Genomic DNA, 10704 nt, shown 5'->3' with positions numbered 1-10704 from the left:
ATGGAGTTTTATGTGTCTGAAACATACCAAGTCCCTGTTAAGCTCAAAAGAATGATCAGAAGTGGGGAATTTGAAACAAAATTAGGAAGAAAGGATTTGAACAACAGTGAGAAGACTGTTATTCTAAGAGTCACCTGACCTGACCTCTCATATGGATTCATCTGTAGATTCAGCAGATAATATTCCACATTGAAATTCTATTGGCTGTTGCCTTTTTTAGAAAAATATCTATACTAATAAGATAATTATAAAATTGCTTACACACATACCCTATACCATTCTCTCTCTCTCTCTCTCTCTCTCTCTCTCTCTCTCTCTCTCTCTCTCTTTCTCACTCTTTCTCTCACTCTCATACACACACACACACACACACACACACACACACACAAACACACACACAGAAAATCTCTTAAGATGCACTGGACATGTCTAGAGTCCAGGTTTTTTAAATTAGCAAATCTATAATGTAATATTAAAGTAGAAAGCTGCCAAATTTTCCATAGTACAATGGAAAATAAACAGTCTTCCAACCATTCCTTTGTTTTATAAGAAGGAATATCTTCATGTGGACCAAGGAAATGAGAGAATGAAGTGCCAAATGCAATCATTCAATCAAGTTAAATCAATTCTACTACCCTGCCCCCCCACCAAAAAATAATTTGCTGTTTTCAACCACAAGAGTATAAAATGATGAGGCTGGACCATGTCTAGCAGAGGAAACCAAATGTGTTTCCTAGGAGAAAACAAATAGAGAACACACATCACATCACACAGAACAGACATTCCATCCTGAGAGGCCACTGAACACACTCACACTGCCATTGCAAGGTATGTTCTCTTGGAGCAAGTACGATAAATAAGTAGTAATTGGAAACTAATTGAATACATTATACATGCAATAAAAATTAGTGACAAAGGGGGCCAAGAATTTGAGGGAGAATTGGGAGGGAGGAAAGGGAAAGCAAGTGAGAGATATTGTAATTATATTATGATCTCAAAAAGAAAAAAGAAAAGGGAAAGTAATGAGTGCACACACAGCACAATGAAAAATATTAAGTGAAGAGAAAAAACTGTCTCTGGTTTTGTGTTGCATATAATTAAATTTCAATGTTTTAAACTATAGCTTTTTAGGCTAACACAACATGCCTTCATTAAACTACTTTTCAATAGTCTGTATTCATAGTACTGGATAGTAATACATTATTGTATCCTACATAATACCATTTAGGGAGAATAAAAAGGGAAATATTCTGAAATTTAGTTAGGAATGTTCTCATGAGTTTTAAAAGAATTAAATAGAATATATTATTTGATTTAAGGGTATATAGAATCCCAATTTGTTTTTTAAAATACAAATTTTACCTTTTTCTTTCTTCCTTTGTGGTTTTCTACAAAGTGCTTATAAAGCCTCCTATAATCCTATCTCAACTCTTTTCAATGTGAAGAAAATTTCTTTAGTCTCTCTGTTCTCTGCATACAAAGCCAAGACATTTCTGTCATGGTTATAACTGCAACAACAATAGCAATCCTAACTGTAACTGTATACTGTGATTTGAAAATGCAAAGGGTTGATAGGTAATTAAACTGCAACCGTAGCCTGAAGATTTATTAGTGTCTCCATGTCATGTCAACACGAAGGTAGAGCATTAAGTGCTCTCCAAGCTTTACTGCTACTCTCTATTTGGAGAGTGTGACACACATGAGGAATTGGCAATGGGGCAATCCAGCTTAGAAGATAAAGAAGGTTGCCAACATATTACAGTGGGAGACAGAAAGGCTGTCGCTGCTAAATATGTAACACAGATTCCATCCTGCTTGTAGAAGAGATGCCTCTGACTCAGAATGATAGAATATGGGGGCTGTGACACAACAGACAAACCCGAGTAGGTACTTTACCTAGAATGGGTGATACATTAGGGAGACTGCTTTCTTCTCTCTCTCTCTCTCTCTCTCTCTCTCTCTCTCTCTCTCTCTCTCTCTCTTCCTCTCTCTTTTTCTTTCTTCCTTACTTTTGATTTTAAAATTAAATATTTTTAATGATCTGGAATATCAGGCCAGTCTTAAATCTCTTGGATAATGAGTATTGTACTTAGACATCTTGACATATGGAAAGGCTAGTGAATACCAGAGACTTAAACTGTGGGTTCTGTTGCCAAGTGCATTGTGTAATTACATTGTATCATTTTGAATGGTGATTCTGACTCAACAGAATTAGGTAAGTTAGAGATAAACTAGGGGGTGATGTCTACCCTTATGCTTATTTTATCCATAGTACTAGGACCATTGTCTTATCTTCAATTTTTTTCTAAAATTAAATAAAAAAGTGAATCATGAGGTGACAAATTGTTTTTGTCTGTGTTCTGCATGGATACTTGAAAGCAAGGCCTAGAATTGGAAATCTGGTGCAATGCATTTGCGAGGAAGACTTCCCCATTAATCTGAAGAAAATACCTTTGGTTTTAAGACAGTATTTGGGAGAAGAAGAAAAAGGTAGACTTTGTCTTTAGAGGAAAGACAACAAATTTCCCTTCTCTCTTCTCTTTTCCTTTATATTTAAGCAGAATGTGTCATATTTTTCAAGAAGATATCAGATCTTTCTGTTAGTACAAGGGATGCTTGTGTGTGTGTGTGTGTGTGTGTGTGTGTGTGTGTGTGTGTGTGTGTGTGTGTTTCCTCCTTCAAAAAAAAAAGCTGAATATATTAGTGGCTAAAGCCAGGTAGAGATCTGAAATGGAAAATACTCCATTGTCCTTGGCTTTGGTGGCATTTTATGGATGTTTTTCTTTTTCTGTTTGGTTTTGATTTCTGATTTAGTATTTCCTAGCATTGGGATAAAGAATGCAAAATATATGTTATTTGCTTGTCATTGAAGGAAGCAGTGCTCAGGAATTTTGCCCTAAAATACTCAAACCATATTTTCAAACTAAAGGATAGACACAAACCCTAGGGCACGTGCAGGGATTTAGTTTACTTAGTTACTTCTTTACCATGTAAAGAGTAAAAGTGAGTTTCTTGATTTCCTTGTAGCTTTCAGATTCTGTAACAGGAATTTAGAGAAACATCAATTTACATAAATTGCACTATCTAAATGTGGTGTTGTAAAATAATAAATATGTAAAGAAAACACATGCACACAACACATTATTGGCTATTTCTCTGTTCATGAACCACTAAACAAGTCACCTTTTTAATATTATTTAGGTTAGTTGAATATAAGCATAAATTGCTTTTTTAAAGTATTTAATCATATTTTTTTAAGTATTTATGTGTAACATCCTGGCTGACCTGGAACACACTTTGTGTGACCAGGCTGGCCTCAAACTCACTGAGATTCCCCTGCCTCTGCCTCCAGTGTTGCATTTCAAGGAATGTGCCATCACCCCCTGGCCACACAAATTTTAATTCAGCAAATATTAGCATACGTGGAGCTGTCTAATGTAATCATGAGCTTCAGAGATAGTTCAAATATTCACAAATTCTGTACTTGATTAAAACAGTGTCATTGCCTCCTTACAGTATTCAAACTACACAAGGTTTCCGTATAAAATTACATACATCTAATATAAGCCATCTTTAATCTCAAATGAAATGTATATTCAATTATGAATCTGTTACATTCCTTTCTTGGCATCTAATGTAAGTAAATGTGTCTTCAAGCACAGAGAAGATGTCTTTTATACCTCAACACACTTTCAGCTTTGATTATATTTGATGGGGTATTTTGAAAGCATAATTTATAAAAAAACAAGACCTTTATGTATTGTTGTGGTTTGTTTGATTATGAATTAATCAAATGGAAACCATATGCAAACTTTGAGTCAGAATTATTTTTTGATCTTTGATTATTTTATAAACACTGGTAATTTTTGAGCACACGTTTTTCACTGAGTTCAATGCTGAGATAGATAAGACATTTAGAGTGAACACTGTTTGATATCATGACACACTGGTCTGTGAAACCTTTTTTAAGAAGGAACTGTATTTTTTATATTACTGGATTATCTGCCTATAATTTACTATCAGGTGTGCAATCTGTTGTCCAACACATTGCTAAGTACAACTAGACTGGTACAGAAAAACACTTTGTAATATGGGAAATTCATTTTATGTTTACATCTTTTTATATTTGAAGCCTTCAGTTACTTCTTTACCACGCAAAGGCTGAAAGTGGATTTTTTTGTTTTCCTTGTAGCTTTCATGCATTTAGAGAAAAAGAAATTTACATGAATGGCACTATCAAAATGTGATGTTATAAAATAATAAATATGTAAGAATAAAGAGAGGAAGATGGAAGATCACAGCCACTAAGGGCTTCTCCCCCTCTATGTTCTCACTCTTCTATTTGAGTACAATCATGTTAATTCAAAGATAGTGATTTGTGGAATATTGTGTCAGTGGCAAGAGTGAAGGGTGCTTCAGTGCAACACAAGACAACTGTCTCCTCCCTTCCAGGAACTCCATCCTTGTTCTCTGGAGCAAGGAGCATCCAACCAAGGAAGCAACAGACAATGTTTGTCTAACATGGCTTCAGGAAAATTAATTTTGCCCCTTTACAAACAAGATGTTTGCCTCTTATTCCTGCATGGATTCTTACATTGTCACAGTATAATCTAACAATTTTCCAAATATTGGACCTAATTACATCAGTAATTATGCTAGTTTGTTTCATATTGTATTGAAATTGGAATGATGGGAAACTGCTACTACTGTCTCTACCAGAGAGACAATACTTAGAGTACAGACTATCTCACTTAGGGAACAAACAAAATCCCAGAACTGGTGTTTCCACACTAATATGTCCTCCCTAAATATACCGTGCAGTTTTTTGTGCATTAGCTACTTGTTTTCACTCAGTACATATTGAACGAGTTTGAAAAGGCCTGCTATGAGTACAGTTAACTTTTATAGTGTTGATTATATGAATGACATTTATTTGCTCTTTTTGACACTCAATTCTTTCAGGTGATCGAATGAAATCCAAGTGAGCTGAATGTACTTGAAAGAAAAAAAAAAGATGCACTTAAACATATTAACAGATAAATTGAAATGGATTTATGCTCACAAAATAATATTCATTTAATTTTCATTCTAACTTTTTTAAATGGCATATTTGAGAATATTTTTATACTACTTGTGTGGCTGAGTTTATTAAGTTCAGTATAGGTGCACTTCCAAAGGATACTACTGAACTAAGGTATTTGCCTCAAATAACAGAGGGTTCTTAAAGTCACATGTTGTATTTACAGAGACAGTCAGGTGTAAAGTTCACTGATGTGTGGATACATAGATAGCTAAGCAATGATTTCAATTATGGTACTCCACATATAATAGTTTCTAAAAATTTATTTAAAAGAAGTCAAATGTAGGTTATTTGAATGTATAACATTCATTGCAGATCACCTGTTTTTAACATATACAAGTTTTTTTTTCCATTCACCATCATCTGGAATAATATAGCTTTAGAAATGCAGGGTTATTAAAAGTTACTTTAAAATATGTTTATCATTACCCATCCATAAAGTGTTAAAAGTGTGTCCAGATAATTTTGTAAGGACAATATTTTAGCTTTTCCTGCACCTGCCATCCTAAAGGGAAGTGTCATTGGTACTGGTGTACTCTGCATCCTCACATTCTTGGGTTTGTGTACCCTACCCACAATACATGAAAGAAATAACAACATTGCACAGATGAAGAGCAAATTTTGTATAAATACCTCAACATTCCAATGCTAGACCTAATTAGCATTTCTTGGCTTTCTAAATTAAGTCTTTTAAGAAAATGATCCTCCCATCCAGCGCTTCATAAAATATATGACCATGTGTTCTACAAAATCATCTTTATGTTGCTATAGTTACTGGAATAGACTTATAAATTCTATGTTGATATTAAGGGAAAGGGAGGTATGTTTGCTTTTGCCAACTGTAACTGTGAGCATATGCAGGTACACAGCACTTTATTAGTAAAAAGTCCTTTGGTAAGCACACGTTAGTGGAATTAATCATTCATTCCCTGCAGACTGCTTATGTATTTCATCAGGCCATTATCTGATCTGAATAACAAGAACAATTGCATAATAAAATGCATTACTGCTGACACCAGCAACTTTATTCTTTCAACTTTAAAGTTGTAACTCCTGTATGACAGAGAAAGCTGGTGGCAAAAAGCTAACAATTTAATCACCCTGGCTAGGTCTGACCTCTCAATGGCTATAGAAACAGTTACCAAGTATCTCTGTAGGCTTGACTAGAAACAGCTTTAATTCAGGCTATCCTCCTTAACACTATGACATAATTACAGCAGAGGCAGAATGTGTGTCTGTTTATTATTATTAATGTTGTTGATAAATCTCTGCTTTCAGAAATGAGAGAGAATGAACATTTCTTCTATGTGTTATGAGGAAATACATATATAGCAAAGTATATGTAAATGCATATTTGTTTCACTCTTATCAGTGGCTGCTTATGGAAAATTATCTTTCTATCTTTGAATATTGATTTTCAAATGTGATATATAATCTTAGAGATGTGAGGTCATAAATGATAGAGGTCATATACATGATCCAAATATGATCAACCATAATCTCAGTTTAAATTATTCAGTTTCATTTCTAAACCAACCAATAACAGAAATGGCTTCAGCGAGCAATAAAATATCTTTACAATTTGGATGAGAAATAAAGTGATGTTGAAGAGACAATGACACATCTTTCCAAAGTGATTCCCATCCACTGTAACTTTGTGTAACCATAATCATCACCACATCCATTGTCCTATCTCATTACTCTAAAACTTAAGTCAGAAGACAGTCAGAATGCCCTACAAAAAGATGCCACAATTCTAAATGACATTGCCATTCTTAACCATTTTGCCTTTTTCATATTTTTAAAATCAATACCCAATGAAATATTTTGCTCAGGTATATGAGTTGATAGAGGTGACTCTATGTTGACGGCAAGAGTGTCACATGAATACGAGAAATCACTTAATCATTAATTGATAATAAGTGATTGTTATAAAGAAAATTTGGCTGATAATTAGTTGCAATTTGAAGTCTAATTGTATAATTTTGCAAGTTTCTTATTAGAAAAACATGTTTTATATTAAGACAAAAAACCTGAAAGTCAATGATAAATTACATTGACTTTTTATTTCTAACCACTATTCTACTCCAGGCTGTATAAGTGCTATTGTGTCAAAGAACTTTGTATTAAGATTGGTTCAGCTGTTTCTAACCTGCAGTTCCTACTGTACCTACTGTATCTGTAACAATGCAAGACGAATTAGATTCGGAACCCATTTGGCAGTGATAAAGAGGAAAAAATGCTGAAACGCTATTGATTGTCTTCCCTCTTGTGCAAAACAAACTGACTCAACTATATTTTTCCTGACATAACACAAAGGTTTTATTTAGATATTACAACATATTGGCGAATGATAAGCTACACATGTCTCTTATTCTTTTAAGGTATCGTTAACGCTTTCATGGCGAGAGGAAGAGTGCCCTACTTGTGTTCACAGAAGAGCTGCAGCCCCTGACAGGGGATGAGAGTCCAAGAGAAATGCTACCTGCAAAAGTTTTTGATGCAGCCATATTCAGCCTTAGGAGACACCTTAAACCTCTCAGGGGCTGATGAGCCTGTCACAGTTCATAACCGGCTGTGTCAGAGGCACAGGCTCAGTCCGCTCTCACACTGCATTTTTCACAGTTCTTCTCCAAATTAACTTCACCAAATTCTCCGCCTAGGCGGATGCCAGGACTTCCTCCACACATAAACTGCTCACAGACATGAAGTCATCCGAACATCTAGTCTTGCAAACCGTCTTTATTAACTTTCCCTTGACCCAATTAATTTCGCTAGTGATCCTTAGAACCAAAGATAAAACAAGCAAACCACTGAAGTCAGCAAAGGGTGGAACTTGGGGGTGGACCAGGGTTGAAGGTGACAGGAGGGAGGAGGTAATGGGATGGGAATCCTCCAGCTTTTTCTAGTCCTTCGATCTTAGAGCCAACCAACACATTCACAAGCCAGGTCTTCCAGCAGCCCTCGAACAATGAGCCTGTCACAATCAGACTCCTGGGAATGCTGCACATGCAGACACTCCTAAGTGATCCTCCACAAAGAAGCCCGTAACAATTGTTTAGCGAAGCACTTCTCAGGTAGGAATTACTCAAGTTATATAAGGCAAGTTCTTCCCTGGGAAAACGAACCCGGAGAAAGCATTCGGTAGACGCCTCACTTTAGAGAGCAGGAACAGAGAGCAGTTTTACTTACTAGAGCAGCCGCTCCGCTCTCCTCGGGAACCGAGGAGTCTGCCTTCCCTTTCTGCCAGTCCAACGGAGAACTGTCTTTCTATTCCAGGGTCCGGGCTCAACTGCAGACGGGGAGAGAACAAGCACAACCGGCTGCGCTCGGTGTCGATGGGCTGCACCGCTTCGGATTCTTTAAAAGTGGGATCTGCGTGTGCGAGGGCGGCGCGGGAGGGCGGCAGCGCGCTCAGAGCCCTCGGGTCCCGCAGACGCCGGGGCGAGAGCCCGCAGGTGCGGCGGTGCGCGCGGGCGGGGCGGGGCGAGCTGGGCGGCTGCGGCGGGAGCGCCCGGGAGGCTGAGGCTCGCACTCCGCTTGCTCGCGCTCGCGCACAGGCGCTCGCACCCGGCCCTGCGCGCCGCCCGCGCTCACCTGCATTTCCTTAACGAGCCACTTGATGGCTGCGGCGGCGCGGCCGCGGTGGGCAGGACCGGCGGGGGGCGGCGGGCTGCTGAGGCGAAGGAGACCCGAGTCCGGATGGCCAGGCCCGGCCTCGACCTCGGGCTGGGCGCGGAGAGCACTTGCCGGCAACCGGACGCCTGGCAGCGTCAGGCCAGGTGCGCGCTTCTCCAGGTGTCCGCGCCTCTCTGCTCTGGGTTTCCTGGAAGGGAGGCTGGCGGTAAGGGGTGAAGGATGGGGGTCTGAAAGGTAGGGAACAGAACTGTCTTTCGCAATACAGTCAGAAGATGTCGAGAAAGACAGGCACTTGGGTCAGGGATGTGCTTCTGATACTGGATGTAGTTGGCAGTTTGGGTGCTAGACAGTTTGGCAGAGCCCGAGGGAGAGAAGTGGCTCAGCCAAGGTGCCTGTTATTCCTAAGAAAACCTGTAGAAGAGTTGCTGGGAAGCAGTCTCTATACTCCGCAGATGATACCCACAGTTATATGAAGGAGAGGGGCCATCACCGCTTCCTTTACCAACGCAGATGGTCTGTACTTCGACTTGGGGATCCGGGGAGACGAACTTCACCGTCCTCCCCTAGAAAAGTAGAAGCGGGTACTAGGTCTTTATATAAGGACAGGTTGGGCAGAATAGAATAAATGTTTTCTTCGCTTTACCATGATGTTTAATCAGAACACAGCTATAGGCAACAAATGCTGTCTTCTGCTAGACAGAGAGCACAACACCCCGTTGGTGTTTAAAATAAAGAGAAACAAATAATTGTCCCATTGTTAATAGTCCCAAGCCAGAGAATTGAGGGCATACTCTGGCTAAAGGTATTGTGAGCATTGTGGTGGCAAACAAATAGTTGTGAGCCACTTCCACCCCCAAAGGCATAAAGCTTCAGCAACGTAAGTGACATATTCCCAGGGAGTTTCCCTTTTCCTTCATGCCTGATTCAATTCTTGTCTAGTGTCTTTGGCTCTTCATTAGTGACCCATCCTCTACCAAGCACCCTGTTCAGCCTCCCTGAAGCCACTGTGTGCACAAATCCAAAAAGTTTCAAAGGTACTGTCATTGTGTCTTAAAATCGCTTTTGAAAATGTCAGTATATAAAACAAGTGACACACACTGTGTGAGAGTGTGCATGTGACATCTTTATGCAATTATATACAGCGCTTGTGTTTCTTATGTGTTGTGTGTCCAAGGTGGTGACTCAATCTGTCTCTCCTGCATCTCTGTCTCTGTTTCTCTGTCTCTGTGCCTCTCCATTTTTGTCTTCCTCCCTCTCTGCCTTCTTCCTTTCTTGCCTCCTTCCTTCCATCCCTCTCTCCTCCCACGTTCCCTCTCCCCCTCTCTCCCCCTCCCTGGTTCCCTCCTCCTTTCCCTGTCTCAGCCACCCCTCTCTCTCCCCATCTCCTTTCCTCCTCCCAGTTTCTCTGAACAAATACACCCCAGTCAGTCTTGTCTCAGTTCCTTCCTGTTAGTGTTCAATAATGGTTTTGCATGAACTTTTTCAGGCAGCCTCTGACAACCAACAGGGAGTTAGATCTGATTGGTAAGAGGGACACTGAGACTCAAGGATGTAGCTATGTTTCCTGTCATCAGTAGCTCATTTCATATGCTACTCTACTCAATGCCAAGTGGTGGCAGAAATGATTTCCTCTCTACTATCCATAATATCTTCAACCTCCCCTTGGAAACGTAATTAATAATAAAAGAAATAATGCATTTTGAAACCATGGGAAGAGGAGATGGATGCCGATGTGATGTTAGTCACCTTCTCTGTTACTGCTGCTGACAGTATGGCCACTTTCCCCTTTCTACTGCTGCTTCTATTGGGTTAAGCAAAGCATTTGGCCCTTTTACTGTGTTCTCCTTCCATCTATCCCTTGACAATAGTTTGTGTATTTTAAATAAAGATTTCATTCTGCCAACCCGCAGGAAGCTTTTAACAAGATGCAGCTGAGCGTGTCGATATCTTACATCTTCTTACTGTTGTGTGAGCAGTTCAGCTAT

Source organism: Cricetulus griseus, chromosome 2, assembly GCF_003668045.3.
Source record: "Cricetulus griseus strain 17A/GY chromosome 2, alternate assembly CriGri-PICRH-1.0, whole genome shotgun sequence".
NCBI classification, from domain to species: domain Eukaryota; kingdom Metazoa; phylum Chordata; class Mammalia; order Rodentia; family Cricetidae; genus Cricetulus; species Cricetulus griseus.
This window is presented reverse-complemented; position numbering follows the sequence as displayed.